Here is a 16,143-nt window from a genome sequence, read left to right as displayed (position 1 = left end):
TTTTACAAATAAAGTTTTATTGGAACTCAGCCACGGTCACTCATGTATGGGTTGTCTAGGGCCATTTTTACTATAAGGTGAGAGTTGAGTGGTTGCAACGGAGACCACATGGCCCTCAAAGCAGAACGTTTGCTCTCTGGTCCTTTCCAGAAGTTTGCCAACCCCTCCTGTAGTGAAAGAACCCAGTGTCCTACTGCAGGTGAGGGCAGACGTTTCACTCCTTATTCCAGAGCCAACAAGTTTTCTGCTCTCTTTTGCTTCCTCTGCTGTTCAGCCAGCTCCCAACGGTGCACACGATGGCAAGGGAAATCCAAGCCGCGGATAACGCGAAGGCACTTATAACTGAGTTTAGATGCGAACAGAAGCCGTCCATCTCCCTCTACTTCCCCCAGCAGCTTTACCCTCCTAATGATGCATGATTTAGACCGACGTGGAGATGCACCCACACTCCCAGAGCACCCCTCCACCACCCCGCTGACGGCAAGGTGGGAAGGCAAAGGCAAACTCAGAGATGACAGCTTTGTGGCCGATGGCCAGACCAGAAGAGAACTCCACAGGCTTCTCCAGCAGATGCCCAGGGAGAGCAAGGGGGGGTTGAAACTTACCCTCCAGCCAAAGACCTGAAAGACTGGTGGGGCCTGCCTCTCGGGAAATGCAGAGGCACCTTGAAGCTACTAAACGTGGAAGGAATGTTTTCTGCGGACCGTAGGCCATGGCCTTGGAACTCAGGAAGCTTGCAAACAAGCGAGGGAGACCACAGAACATCAAATAACAGTGAGAGAGAGAGAGGGAGAGAGAAGAGAACAGTGCCCGTGCGGTCAACGAGAAACTGCCAACTACGGAACCTCAAGTCTTTTACGGGATGAAAGACATAAGGACATTTTTGTCCTTAATGGCCAAAAGACCATCTTCCCCAGAGGAGGGGAAGATGGTTTCCAGAGGCGATCCAGAAGGGTTTCTGGAGAGGTGAGACCATGGACCGGACGTCGGGATGGGCAGGACATGCCCAGTGGCCATTCCAGATGGTCAGCGTCTGTCTACCCTGTCATGGGTTCCCAAGCGTCACTATCAGAAGTTGTTCTGCTGGGACCCCTCAGCCTCTTCTCCATCACAGCTTCCCCAGGCCAAAGAGCAAGGGTAGCAGCAACATAACTAGTCAACAGGCTCTGATCCTGGGCCAGGCCCAGCCCTTTCCATGAATTTTCTTGTCTAATCTTCAAATAATCCCATAGTGTAAGTTTATCCCCATTTCTAGAACAGTATCCAGCATACAGTAAGCTCTCAGAGAATATACATTTGTATATTCATTGGCTAACTATTTGTTTATTAAGTTGAATAATTCCTACTTTACAGATGGGGAAGGGGTAGGAGGGTGGCTAGATTTAGCAAATAAAAATATAAGACAAGGGCTTCCCTGGTGGCGCAGTGGTTGAGAGTCCGCCTGCCGATGCAGGGGACACGGGTTCGTGCCCCGGTCCGGGAGGATCCCACATGCCACAGAGCGGCTGGGCCCATGAGCCATGGCCGCTGAGCCTGCACGTCCAGAGCCTGTGCTCCGCAACAGGAGAGGCCACAACAGTGAGAGGCCCACGTACAGCAAAAAAAAAAAGAAGAAAATACAAGACAATCAGTTAAATTTAAATTTCAAATAAATAACAATTTTTTTTAGTTTAAGCGTGTCTCAAATATTAGGACCCTGGGCATCCTGTATTTTATGTAGCAGCCCTAGGAAGCAGGGGGTGGGGGAAGAACTAGCCTAAGGTCCCAGAGCTAGAAGATGTCAAAAACACATTCACGCCCAGGTAGCCAAACTCTAGACCAGATTCGATGGGTCTCTACACTATACCACGCAGCCTCTCCCTTCTTACCCTCCCATGCCCTTCAAATACATCACTGTTAAAACGTTTAATACATCGGATGGTAGTTAATAAGTGTACATGTTGATTTCCTCTCTTAGAAAATAATCTCACCCTGTTCTTTATAACTTCTTGGGGTAAACACAGCCAGTTGTCTTCAGGAATCCATTCTCCTCTTTGTCCCCAGTTAAAGAAACCCCAGCTCTTAGCTGGGCACATGGCCACCCTGGATAAAGACTACATTTCCCAGGATTCCTTGCGACTATGCAAGGTCACATGACTAAGTTCTAACCAGAACTTTCCTAAGAGGAGGAAGCGTGCCCTTCCTCTCTGCTTCCTCTTTGCTGCTGGTGGGAACGTGGTGTGATGGCTGTCACTGTAGCATCTCTCTTGGGCCACAAGGGACGTGGGGATGAGAGCAAGCCCCAGCAGAGCAACAAGACTGGAGGAGACTGGGTCACTCACACTGTGGGACACAGAATCAGCCCTGGACCCTTGTAGACTTTTTCTACCTAATTTAAGCCATGGTTCTTTTGGGTTCTCTAAACTTGGAGTTGAACTTAATCATAAGTGATGAATGCACCTAGAGCAGGCAGGTGCTGAGGCACTTGAGAAGGACTCGGAAAGCTTGCTGGAAGGATGCTTGCTATATATTTGACCAACTCCCTGCACTCTAGACTCTAGCCCATGAATTTCCTTCCCTCACTAGCCTCAATAAAATACATGGTTAAAAAACTCACAGAATCCTTGACCTGGGAACATCTATATGTAGTTTTATACTTCTGGAGAGAAGGGGAGGATGGCTGGAAAAAGAATATCCTCTTTTTCTTGGATATCCCCCAGACGTTGAGATTTCCATGGTGTATAAAGATGAGTTATTAATAATATCATATTGGATTAAATGAGCTAGAATTGCAGTAACATGAAAAGTCAAGACTTCATCACAGAACTCCTACTATTATGTAAATGTACCACCACTTGGGAAAATGACTAAGGATGAGATTCATTATAAGTAATGTTTTCATCCCAACCTTCATGGCCCTTTGCAACTTTAGATATAGGACCCAATTTATTAGCTAAAAGAAACAAGAATCCCTCTAGAATTCTTTTCAGTGGCTTCCATAAAAGTTTAAGCTTAAATCACTCATAAACTATAAATCATGCAAATATCTGGTAGTCATTTTTAAAGCTCCCAAATTCTGAAAAACTCTCTTGATCCTTAATGCATTTCCTGGCACTACTATCATTTTATTGCATAAAGAAACTATTGGATTAAAGGTATACATGGTAAGTATATAGAAATAAATGGTAATGTGTGAATATCCATCAGAGTTTTCAGTTGCGTGAAATAGAAACTAACTCTGATTTATTTAAACAGAAATAAAATGTATTAAATGGTTATTGAGTTGCTCGCAGAATCCTCAGGAGAAAGAGGGGTAGAGAGCCAGGTGCAATCCTATAATTACACCACAGAACTAACCCAGTGAGGCCAGTGGTCCTGCAACACGGCCCCTCTCAGGGCGTGGATGCTGCAGTCTCGAACCTGGACGTGATCACTGCTGTTGCCACCACCTTCACAAGAATGAATGATTCAGCATGGTCCCTTCTTCTTTTTGTCGCCAGCTTCTCATTCAGAACCATGTGCAGATACCTATGACTAGGATTTCCCAGCTCATGGCACCCATGCCCCTGTTGCAGTGGAGGCTAGGAAATGTCATATCTGGTTATTCCAGAGGTGAGCTCTGTCTCAGAAGGGGGACAGAGGGACAACCACAAAGACGAGAATCCATCACAATGCAATTTGGTTGAATGTAGAGTGAAGTCATCCAGAAAGGGAAAAACAAATATCATACGTTAACGCATATATGTGAAATCTGAAAAAATTGGTATAGACGATCTTATTTACAAAGCAGAAATAGAGACACAAACATAGAGAACAAACGTATGGATACCAAGGGGGAAAGGGGGGGATGAATTGGGAGATTGGGATTGACATATATACACTATTGATACTATGTATAAAGCAGATAACTAATGAGAACCTACCCTATAGCACAGGGGGCTCTACTCAGTGCTCTTTGGAGACCTAAATGGGAAGGAAATCCAAGAAAGAGGGGATATATGTATACGTATAGCTGATTCACTTTGCTCTACAGTAGAAACTAACACAATATTGTAAAGCAACTATACTCCAATAGAAACTTTTTAAAAATTTAAAAATAAAAAAATTTGGTTGAATGTAATTTTATCAGGATGACAGTCTGATCCAACTACTGTCCTCATGTTTTCCCCAAGTATTAATCATTCTGGAACACCCTGAAGTGGTTTTATAATACTTTATTTTTTCTGCAATTCAATTTTTTTTCTGCCTTGTGGTTTTTGCTTCTAATTTACTTTGAGCCCTGCGTATACAGAACAGCGAAAAGTCAGAAACAGCCTTAAAATCCACCAATTCATTCAAACGAATTAGGGGAGATTACAAAGCAATCTGTATACCAACATAAGATATAAACAGATACTTTGTTATTGCAGCGACTTTGCAAATTTTAAAAAACTGACAAGCATTGCCAAAACAGCAAAGCAGGAATAATTGCACGAAAGTGGGTTGAAATATCTTTTAACTCTCCCCATCCCAAAAAATTCAGACGTTTTCTTTTATTGTTTATTTCCTCTCTACTTTTACATAATTTGGGAGGTCCCCCCCGTTTCAAAAGGAATGTGTACATGTTAAAAGTAAGAATATACAGAAAAGACAAATATAAAAATGCCCACATGGGCTTCCCTGGTGGCGCAGTGGTTGAGAGTCCACCTACCGATGCAGGGGACACGGGTTCGTGCCCCGGTCCAGGAAGATCCCACATGCCGCGGAGCGGCTGGGCCCGTGAGCCATGGCCGCTGAGCCTGTGCGTCCGGAGCCTGTGCTCCGCAACGGGAGAGGCCACAACAGTGAGAGGCCCACGTACTGCAAATAAATAAATAAATAAATAAATAAATAAATAAATAAATAAATAAATAAAATAACAATAAAAAATGTTTAAAAAAAAAAAAAAGAATCCGCCTGCCAATGCAGGGGACATGGGTTCAAGCCCTGGTCCAGGAAGATCCCACATGCCGCAGAGCAGCTAAGCCGGTGCACCAACTACTGAGCCTACACTCTAGAGCCCATGAGCCACAACTACTGAGCCCACGTGCCACAACTACTGAGCCTGCTGTCTAGAGCCTGCAAGCCACAACTATTGAGCCCGTGCTCTAGAGCCTGTGAGCCACAACTACTGAGTCCGCATGCCACAACTACTGAAGCCCGTGCGCCTAGAGCCTGTGCTCCACAACAAGAGAAGCCACCACAGTGAGAAGCCCGCATACTGCAACAAAGAGTAGCCCCCGCTCGCTGCAACTAGACAAAGCCCGTGTGCAGCAACGAAGACCCAACACAGACAAAAATAAAATAAATAAATTTTTTTTTAAAATGCCCACAGTCTGACTGCTCAATGACAGGTACCATTAGCTTGAGGTCAGTGGCTTGGAGCACAGGCTCTGGGTTTAAACTGCCAGAGCTAAGACCCCACGACCTTGGGCAAATTCCTTGATCTCTCCACGCTCCATTTTCTCTTTTATATATAAAAAAAAAGATGTTAATGTCCCTTCTTTTATAGGGTAGTTGTATGGATTCAAAGAAATAAGGTCTGCCAAGCTGTGAGCAGACACCTGGTGCAAAGTGAACTTCTGAAACACTGTGTGTGCGCTTTGCCAGGAGTTCCACCGCTGAAGTCAGACCTGTGGGAAATTCATGTGTTGCCCAGCAATGCTGCCGCCACACAGGCTGCCCCTTTGGGTCCTGCAGTCTCCTGCTGGCCAGGTACCGGCCCAGCACCAGCATATGCGAACAGCGGCCCAGCACAGATGGACCACAGGGGATGACCCGACAGCAGGTGCGGATGGGGTGGGGCAGACAGATCCCCTCCAGGAGATGCAAACCCCAGAGCCAGCAAACCCACATTCCCATGGTTGACCTGGAAGGTTCTTGCTGGCTGTCTACACTCCCCTAAAGACCACCACCGTCTGGCACTGGGGCGGTGGGAGAAGATAGAATAATAAACCCGTTCTGGATGTCTGCATTTTTCTCCCCTCCCTTTGGCTCCTTTCCAGCCTAGAGCACATTTCCCTAGTGACAGCTGGTCACGAAGATGAAGTTGAAATGGCGCCTGGACCATCTGTTTGCTGCCATTCCCCCAAAGCACCGCCCTCCTCCAGAAGCACCTCTGTGGACCCTTGGAGGCCCTGCGGGGCCTTATCCTTTCCAACTCTGCTTCCTGGAAACTCAGTTCTGTTTCCAAGTAGTGCTGGGGCCCTTCCATTAGCTTATATTCCATTAGATGATAATATTCTCTTTGAACTTGTGGGATAACCTTGACACTTTCCCCTTGGGCTCCTTCAGTGATCTGGGAAAGTGAGCAAGGGCATGGGGAAAAAAAACAAGGGTCTGGGAGTCAAAGCAGCTCCGATTCTGCATTAATTGGCTTCAAGAACTAAAGGAAGTCCTTGATCTCTCTGGAATGAAGGTGGGAAGTTCATTTCTCCCAGGAAGATAAATCCTTGTGCTGCTCTAAGGATCGGATGGGATGTGGCACCTAAAGCGACATCCCTGGGAGGCGCAGAGAGCACACGGCAGATATCTGTACCCCCTCGCCCTTCACCCATTCTCTGTGTACTTCAGAGCTGCTCATCTGTAAAGCACTCATTCTGCCAGCTCTGGTAGGACTATTCAACGTAGGATTTTAAACACGATGTGAAAATATGGCATTGACAATGCTGAGGAAGCAGGAAGCTGTTATTCTGCCTCACATTGACAGTATCCAAACCACCCTGCCAGGCTTCCTGTCTCCTGCTCCTTCTTTTTTTTTTTTTTTTTTTTTTTGTGGTACTAGGGCCTCTCACTGTTGCGGCCTCTCCCGCTGCGGAGCACAGGCTCCGGACGCGCAGGCTCAGCGGCCACGGCTCACGGGCCCAGCCGCTCCGCGGCATGTGGGATCTTCCCGGACCGGGGCACGAACCGGCGTCCCCTGCATCGGCAGGCGGACTCTCAACCACTGCACCACCAGGCAAGCCCCAGCCTCCGAGTTTTTAACGAGAGATTGGACAAAGCCGAGCCTGTCTGTAGGTTTCAAGAGGACATCTCTGCCAAGGGAAGAGAGGGACACGGGGAAATAGCCCCTGCAGAGCTGTTTAATTTTCAATTAGCAGAGGGAATCTAGGTCTTTGGTTTTTTTCACTGGCTGTCCAACATTTTACAATGTTAATACAGAGGATGTCACCCGCCCCCAGCCCCCAGCCCTTGGGCAGGGAGAAAGACAGGAGAAGGGGAGATGGGGTATTACGTGCTGTCAGTAAAGCACTTGCCCCCAAAGACAGTAACTCCTGTGGGAGGGGTGAGCGAGGGAGGGACCCGGCAGCTGGCGGACGGCACAGGTGGGTCTGTGATCCCTGGAAGCACGCTGGGCACTAAGGAGAGTGGGGAGGCTGAGGAAACCACGCTGCTGGATGTGCCTGGAGGAAGACGATATGTTTATACGGAGCCACATCACGCATGGAAAACACCGGAAGGCTGCGCAGAGCATTTTTACAGAGGCTGGTACGGGTAAGAAGATCACCCAGACTTTTTTTTTTTCTTTGTTAATTAATTAAGTTTTTTGGCCATGCCGTGCAGCATGTGGGATCTTAGTTCCCCGACCAGGGATCAAACCCGTGCCCCCTGCACTGGAAGCGCAGAGTCTTAACCACTGGACCGCCAGGGAAGTCCTAACCCAGCTTTTTTGTTTGTGTTTTTTACTCTGTGCTCCTCTGTGTTTTCCAAGTTCTCGTCACTGAGCACAAATTCTTTCGTGCTATGATCATGATCACCAGGAAAATGGATATGGGCAGGAGTGGGGGCTGGGAAGGAAAAGGACAAGCAAGATCTCTCTTGAAAATGTACATGGGGGCAAAACACGGGGCTGGTTCTTCCCACCACCTCTATCCTGCCCCCCAAAGGGCCCAAAGCCTCAATCCCCTCCTGGGGTGGCGCTATGGACTCAATGTTTTCGTCTCCCCACCCCCAAATCCATGTTGAAGCCCTAATCCCCAGTGGGATGACTGTTTGGAGGTGGGGTCTTTGGGAGATAGCTTAGGTCATGAAGGTAGAACCTTCATGAATGGGATTAGTGCCCTTATAAGGAAAGACACAAGAAAGACGATCTCTCTCTCGCCACCATGTGAGGACACAGCAAGAAGGTGGCCATCTGCAAGCCAGGGTCAGAGCCCTCACCAGACACCGAATCTGCTGGCACCTTGATCTTGGACTTCCAGCCTCTGGAACCGTGAGAAAATAAATGTTTGTTGTTTAAGCTCCCCTGGCCTGTGAGATCTTCTTATGGCAGCCCAAATAGACTAAGACAGGTGGCAAGAATATGGAAGAAAGGACTAGGGTGGGATGAAGACTTGGATCCCACCTACGGATGGGAAGTGATGCGATCATGACTCATCTGTTCGTGCACCAGTGTCGACGGCACACCAGGAACTGGCTGACCTCAGAGAAATCTCCTGGGGCGACGGTTTAAATGCAGATTCCTGGGCCCTTCCCCATCCACTAAATTAGGAAGTCTGGGGTTTGGGCCAGCATCTTAGGCCATTCTTGTGCACACTAAAGTTTGAGGGCCAGTGGAGAGACAAAAGAGACACAAGAAACGGCCAACGGTGAAGGACCTGTGAGCAAAGCTTGCTCCCCATACAAAAGAGGGGGTGTGTTTCAGTTGTGGGGTGGGGGAGGGTCAGGAAGGCTTCTCTGAGAACTGGAGTGGATGCAGTGCTCCTAGGCTGCAGGGACAGACAGACCTGGCCCTGTCACTTTCGAACCACTGAATGGGTTGATGTGTCTTTTCAGGCATTTGTAATCTACAGGTTTCCCCTCCATCTCGTGTTTAGATTCCTTGCAGAATATTTGTTGAAGAAACGGATGGTTTGCTCCATAGAATCATCTTTTTTAGATATAGTCTGACTGCTTTACTCCCTTCCCCCAAACCCTTGCCTGACTGCCCTTGAACACAAGCAGTTCTGGAATTTTAGTGAGTGTAAAAGTCACCAAGGAATCTTGCTACAATCCACATTCTCCAGATCCTTCTCTGGAGATTCCATAGGTATGTGCAAGGGGCCCAGATTCAACAATCTTAGGAAGCCCCCTGGTGAGTCTAAAGCCAGTGGCCCACAGACCACATGCACGGGAAACTCTGCCCCTCCGCCAGTTACCAATAGATTATCCACATGAGTTTCCTAGGGCTGCCATAACGAAGTCCCAAACTGATGGCTTAAAGCCAAAGAAATGTATTCTCTCATGGCTCTGGAGGCTGGAAGTCTGAAATCAAAGTCTTGGCAGGAACATACTCCCTCGGAATCTCTAGGGAAGAATCCTTCCTGGCCTCATCCAGCTTCTGGTGCTGCCGGCAATCATTGGCTTGTGGCCGCATCCCTCCAATCTCCACCTCCCTCCAATCTCCGCCTCCGTTGTCACACTGCTTTCTCCTTGTGTGCCTGTATCTCTGTGTCTCTTCTTATAAGCACACCAGTCATCCTGGATTAGGACCTACCCTAATGACCTCCTCGTAACTTGTGAGAGACTGATATGCAAACAGGCAACGGCCAGACCGTATATAAAAACATCTCTGGGCTTCCCTGGTGACGCAATGGTTGAGAGTCCACCTGCCAATGCAGGGGACACCGGTTCGTGCCCCGGTCCAGGAGGATCCCACATGCCGTGGAGCGGCTGGGCCCATGAGCCATGGCCGCTGAGCCTGCGCGTCCGGAGCCTGTGCTCCGCAACGGGAGAGGCCACAACAGTGAGAGGCCCGCGTACCGCAAAAAAAAAAAAAACAGAACAAAAAAAACAGATCTCTGACCTATAGCCTGTAGCCAGTCCAGGAAGCCAACCCATTATACCTAAGCACCTAAGACCTTTAAAACCTTGACCCTGGCCCTGCCTGCCTTTCCCTCTCCCGTATTCTCTTTTCCTTTCACACCAAACTACATTCTGTTTCCCCAAAAGGACCTCCTTCCTACTGTCAGAATTCTAAGCACATGACAGACACTGAGACCATCTGTAGCCTCCGCCACCCAATGCTGATAGCGCTCGGTGGGAGCGAGCCCAACGCCAGGCGCATCTGCCTTTACACCCAGCGTGCAAGCATCGTGCCTGATACGTGCAGGTGCTTAATAAATATTTGTGGTTAAACTGCACAGCCAAGCATATGCTTCACCCTTTGTCCACCCTGAAAATTCTTTCTCCTCCTTTCAGACCTCACTTCAGGGGGGGCACCAGAGTTCACCTGATGAAGGCTTCCCGACACCCCCCCACCCCCCTCTCCAGGCACAGGCAGGATTCCCCTGACATTTTACCCACTTCTCTGTCTGCCCCCCTAGACAGCGAGCTCCCTGAAGGCTGGGGTGTGTTTTTCATTTCCCTGTCCCAGCGAGAACTACAACGTCTGGAACTATATTGAGTAAATGGTCAAAACGTGTTTGCTATATGGATGACTCATGGACCAAATATGGTCAAATTTTCCCTGCTTCTTCTGTATGCCACACCCACAACCCCCTGTAACGCCCGCAGGAGCTTCCCGGCTGGGTGAGCTTCTGCAAACACAACGCAGGAGAAGCCCCACCTGCTATCCAAGTCTATCTTTCCTCCCATGTCTTCAATCTCCCTCTCCCTCCCTCTCTCTGTCCTGTTACAGATACGTGACATTTACCACCTTTAAAAAAACTCTTCCCAGCCATATGCTTTCCTCTACCCATCGCTGTCTCCTTCCTCTCCTCAACTAAGCTGCTGAGAACTGACTACACTCGTGTCTCTACCACCTCTCCCTCCACACCTCCACCTCCTCAACATGCTGCCATCTGCCTTCTGCCCACACCGCCTCCCAAGGCGCCAGTGACTTCCTGGATGTCAAATCCAACGTTCACCTTCCAGTTCTCCTCTTCCATCACCTACTTCCTCCACCCTCCCTCCCTGGGAGACTCTCTCTGCCCCTGCCATCCAAGACACAACCAGGCTTCCTTCCTGCTTTTCTCTCTCTGCCTCTGTGTGTGTGTGTGTGTGTGTGTGTGTGTGTGTCTCCATCTCTCTCTATATATTTTTTCCCCATTTCTCCCCCCCACCACTTCTCTCTCTATCTCTGTCTCTAAAAGGACCCATCTCTTAAATGTTGGCATTCCCCATTCTCTTCTTTTCTCATCCTTATATTCTCTCTGGATGACCACATTTTCTCCCTTACTTCCAACTATCACCCTTAGATAATAACTCCCAAATTTAAATGTCTAGCTCAGTTTCCTTCCCCCGAGGTATCCAGACTCACAGATCAAACTGTTTACTAGGCACTCCCTCCAGCATCCCACGGGCATTTCAAACTCAGTTCAAGCAAAACAGAACTCACTCCCTTCTGCCCACAGTGTGCTCCTCTCCTCTGTTCCTCTTAAGGTAAATGGTGCACCCATCTATCGAGTTACTGAAGCCACAAATCTGGGGTCCTCGTCTTCCCACCACACCCCCACTCCCTCATCCCCTAGATCCAATAGGCCATGAGCACTCCTGAGTCTTCCCTCTAAAAGCTCTCAAATTTGTGTCCCTGTTTCACACCTTTTGCTGCAGTTCAAGTTCTCAACAGCTCTCTCTTGAATCACCCCAACAGACTTTAACTGGTCCCTTCCCTCCCCCAACCAAAAGTCATCACTTTTGATCCACTCTTCCACGTCTAGTCCGGTTGTCTCCATGAAAGGAGAACTTGACTGCATCACCCTCCTAATAACAACCCCCAACATCCCCTCATTTCCTTCAGCATAAAATCCAGCAAGACATATGTAGCATGGGCACCGTCTCTTCAGTCTCAGCTCCTGCCATCCATCCCCCCCTTTACCCTATGGACCAATCATAAAGACTCTTTGCCTGTCACCAGGCTCTTCTTTGCCTCTGGGCTTTTGCATACACTGTTCCCTTTACCTGGAGCATCTTTAAGTTCCTTCTCTACTCTAAAATCTCCTATTCATCCTCCAAGTCCCAGCCAGTGACCCTGCTCCGGACATCCTTCCCTAAACCCTCTACCTCCAGCTCAAAGTTGGGTTTAAGGCCCTTCCTTGTGCACCCAAGATAGCCTCTGTGTCTACACCATGATGGACACGTTTGTACCTTATTCAGACAGGACCTAGCACATAGCTGGTGCTCAAGCGATTTGGTTGAGTGAATAGATGGACAGATGAAGGGTCAGAGAGGCAGGGGACAGAAAACAGGGTAAGGTAGCAAGTGGGAAGGCAGGTTCATGGAAGAGACAGTTTCAAGAAGAAGGAGGTGGTCAATTACATCATTTGGCCCTGAGGCCAACTGACAACCACCTGCCATGTGTAGACACCCTAATTAGAAAGAAGGTACATTTCCACATATCTGAGGGGGCCACTCCACTTTGCTAGTCAGAGTCCAATTCCCAGCAAAGGATTCTAGTCATCAGAAGCTAAGTCCAGAGTGAAAAGACAGGCACCATTCCAGCTCCACTCCCAGCTGGGCCCTTCAGTGGCCACCATCCCCACCACGACCAGATTATAGAGTGTGAGCTACAGAGTGGGCAGCAAGTCATCCTGTGGGTTGGGACCAAGCAGTGAGCTGATCCACGCTCAGTAACACTTAGCTAACCAAGTCAATAGCCAAGTCCAAAGCTAACCAAATCACTAATACTTAGTTGGTTAAAAACAAACAAAAACTAAAAACACTCACATAGATAAGCAAGCAAAACAGAACCAAACAAATGAATAAAAACTCAAGTGCAGACCACCTGTAAGGACATCTGGTTAAATACGGCAAATGGAACACACGTAGTTTTCTCTTGTCCCTTCCAAATTCCTCTAAAATGACAGTAAAGAAATTTCAAAAAGCAAAACTGTTTAAGGAGAAAGAGAATGACAGAAGAAATGACAACAAACAAGAAAATGCCAAGAAAAATTTGGAAGCTGGAAAACAGACAGGGAGATAACTGACTTTGTAGAACTGACAAGGTGAGATATGACTCCGAATGGGTAAAGCCAACCAGAAAGGAAGCCAATTCACATGGCAGAACTCCAGAAAGATCCAGGACTTAGAGGCTCCAGGTAGGGTTGGAAAGAGGATGGTTAAATGACTTTATAAGAAGTGTAGAGTGCGGGGGTGGGCGAAATGGGTAAAGGGGATCAATTATATGGTAATGGATGGTAATTGCACTTTCCGTGGTGGTCACTTTGCAATGTACATGGATGTTGAATTATAATGGCATACACCTAAAACTTATACAATCTTATATACCAATTTTACAGCGATTTGAAAAATGAGTCAATACTTCCCTTAATCTTCATTTTAATTTTTTAAAAAAGAAGTAGTTAGATCCTTAGATCCATTCTGCACACTCCCTTAAACCCAGTTTAATTACATAAATAAAGTTTACTCTGTGAAGTGGTTGAAACAGCCAGTCTCTGGACTTGGGGACACCAGGTCCACTGGAAGGTGGGGTTATGCTACAATACTACGAACAGGGAAACTAGACAAACATCTACATACTGAACAGTGAAACCCTAAACCATCTTCTCCTACTTTGCTCTAATAGCACTGTTAGCCAGGCTTATAGAGCCCCAAGATCCAAGCTTTGGGGATTCCCGGGAATCTAACCAGCCCGATGAAAACAACCTACAGATCAGGGAGGTTCCCCAAGCAAGTGACCCGATCCTCACCTGATAATCCTACAGTGAGTCCACCAGTCAACAGCCACACCTGTGTGCAAAGACCCTCCAATACACGTTATAGTACTTCACGCTTAAATACAACCAATCAAGGATCGCCAAGGACATCTGCAGACAGATAAAAACAGATAAAGGAATCTGAAAGAAACAGATAAGCAAGAAGTAGAAGGAAACTAAAATTAGTAAAATCCTTAGAAATTTGTGACCAAAATATTACATCCATGAAACAACAGTAGAAAGCTATAAAGAGAGTGTATATAGACTAGAACAAGCTTTTAGGAATTAAAAATACAACCGTTGAAATAAAAGGTCAATAGAAGCGTTAGAAGATAAAAGATCACTCAGAAAATAAAACAAAAACAACAAAGAGATAGAAAAGAAAAAAGGGAATTGGAGAAATGGTCTCTCTGAATAATATGACAGAAAGAGGGACCAGTGACAACAGAAGTGGAAGAGTCTTCAAAAAACTAACATTAACAGTATCTTTCAAAAATAGGGGACACAAGTTTCCAGATTATAGATTAAGCCCACTGAATGCCAAACACAACCAATGATAAAAGAGTGATTCGCACCAAGGCATAGCCTTGTGAAATGTCATAACACCTGCAGTGAAGAGAGGATTCAAACAGATTACAGGGAAAGGAAAGGCATTGGACACACCAACGTCCACACTGGAAGCCAGGATACGATGGACGAATGCCTTCAAAGTTCAGAGGGAGGAGGTTTCCACACACAGTCAAATCATCAGCTGAATGTAAAGATATAAGAAAGACATTTTCAGATAAGCCCAGTGTCAAAAAATTTACCATGGTCATATCGATTGCCACATAACCAATCACCCAACTTTTCGTGGCTTAAAACAATGGACACTTATTATCTCCCATGTTCTGTATGTCAGGAATCTGAGAGTGTTTAGCTGGGTGGCGCTGGCTGGGGGCTTCTCATGAGGGAGACATTACAGTGTCAGCCAGACCTGCAGTCCTCTGAGGCTGGGGCTGGAGGCCCCATGGCCAAGCTCATTCATGTGGTTGTTGGCTGGAGGTCCCAGTTGCTCACCATTGTAGGATTGCTCACAACACGGCAACTGGCTTTCCTCAGAAGGGATGATCTCATGGTAGATGGGGTGGGGGGGGGAGGAGAAGGAAGGGAACCAGGAGGACGAAGGGGAGAGGAGAGAGAGGAGAGAGCAAGCTGGAGAGTCAGAAGCCACAGTGTCTTTTATCCCTTAATCCCTGAAGTGATGTACCATCACTTTGGTTGAGTTCCACACAGACTCAACTTTGGTTGAGTTCACACAGACCTATCCTGGTACAATGTGGGAGGACACCAGGAGACGGGGTTTACTGAGGGTTGTCTTTGAGACTGGCTACCACATATCCTTCTCAAGAAGCTCCTGGAGGAGATGCTCCACTAAGACAAAAAAGTAAGCCAGACACAGAGCGAGAGGAAATGGAAGACTAATGTTGAAAGCAAGAAAGAAAATCCTCAGGATGACGGTGAAGAGAAGTCCTGAGAGAAGAGTTACACAGAAGACTTAGAGGGCAATTGGTCCACATTGAGCATAAGGACGAAGGGATCCAGGAAGGAGGCCTCCAAGCCCTCACCCCAAAATGGAACCAATATGTTGAATAAATTCATAGAGAAGATTTTCAACTCTATCAGAACTAGGAGACGAACTGTGGATAGTTACATAGACAAGTAAGCAAGTTGTTTTGTTTTTGAAAGAGGTAATCATTAACTCCATGGAAAACAAAAGGCTGCAGGGGACACGGGTTCGACCCCTGGTCTGGGAAGATCCCACATGCCGCGGAGCAACTAAGCCCGTGTGCCACAACTACTGAGCCTGCGCTCTAGAGCCCGTGAGCCACGACTACTGAGCCCACATGCCACAACTACTGAAGCCTGCACGCCTAGAGCCCGTGCTCCGCAATGAGAAGCCACCGCGCTGAGAAGCCCGCGCACTACAACAAAGACTAGCCCCCACTCGCCACAACTAGAGAAAGCCCGCGCACAGCAGCGAATACCCAACGCAGCCAAAAATAAATAAATAGAATTAAAAAAAAAAAAGTATGACATTTGAGTTGGACCAGAAAGAGTAGATAAGGATTTGTATATGAAAAAAGCAGCCAGTAAATTAGGAGCCAGAAAACATTCTGAATGAAGGCAGAAAAATCTACTCTCCAAATCACTCGCTGAAAATGTTCTTGTTGCTTTGGGTCACATGGGTACAAAAAAAAAAAAAGAAAGAAAGAAAGAGGAGGCCAGCAGAGAATAGTGCCTGGCTCAGCTTTTGGTAATATTTACATAGTTATAATAATGCAAACACTGACCACTGATTTGACAGAAAGGATGGTAACTATGATGAGAGGGACGGGGGTAGGGAAATTCATTGTATGAGTAAAGAGCTGGGGATTTTTTATGGCAGGAATAAATAATCCAAATAATCTAAAACAGAAATCAAGAAATGGAAATGCAAGTGTGTTATTTAGAAACAAGGAGGTAAATAAGT

This window comes from Lagenorhynchus albirostris, chromosome 20 (assembly GCF_949774975.1).
Source record: "Lagenorhynchus albirostris chromosome 20, mLagAlb1.1, whole genome shotgun sequence".
NCBI classification, from domain to species: Eukaryota; Metazoa; Chordata; class Mammalia; order Artiodactyla; family Delphinidae; genus Lagenorhynchus; species Lagenorhynchus albirostris.
Note: the sequence above shows the minus strand (reverse complement) of the source record.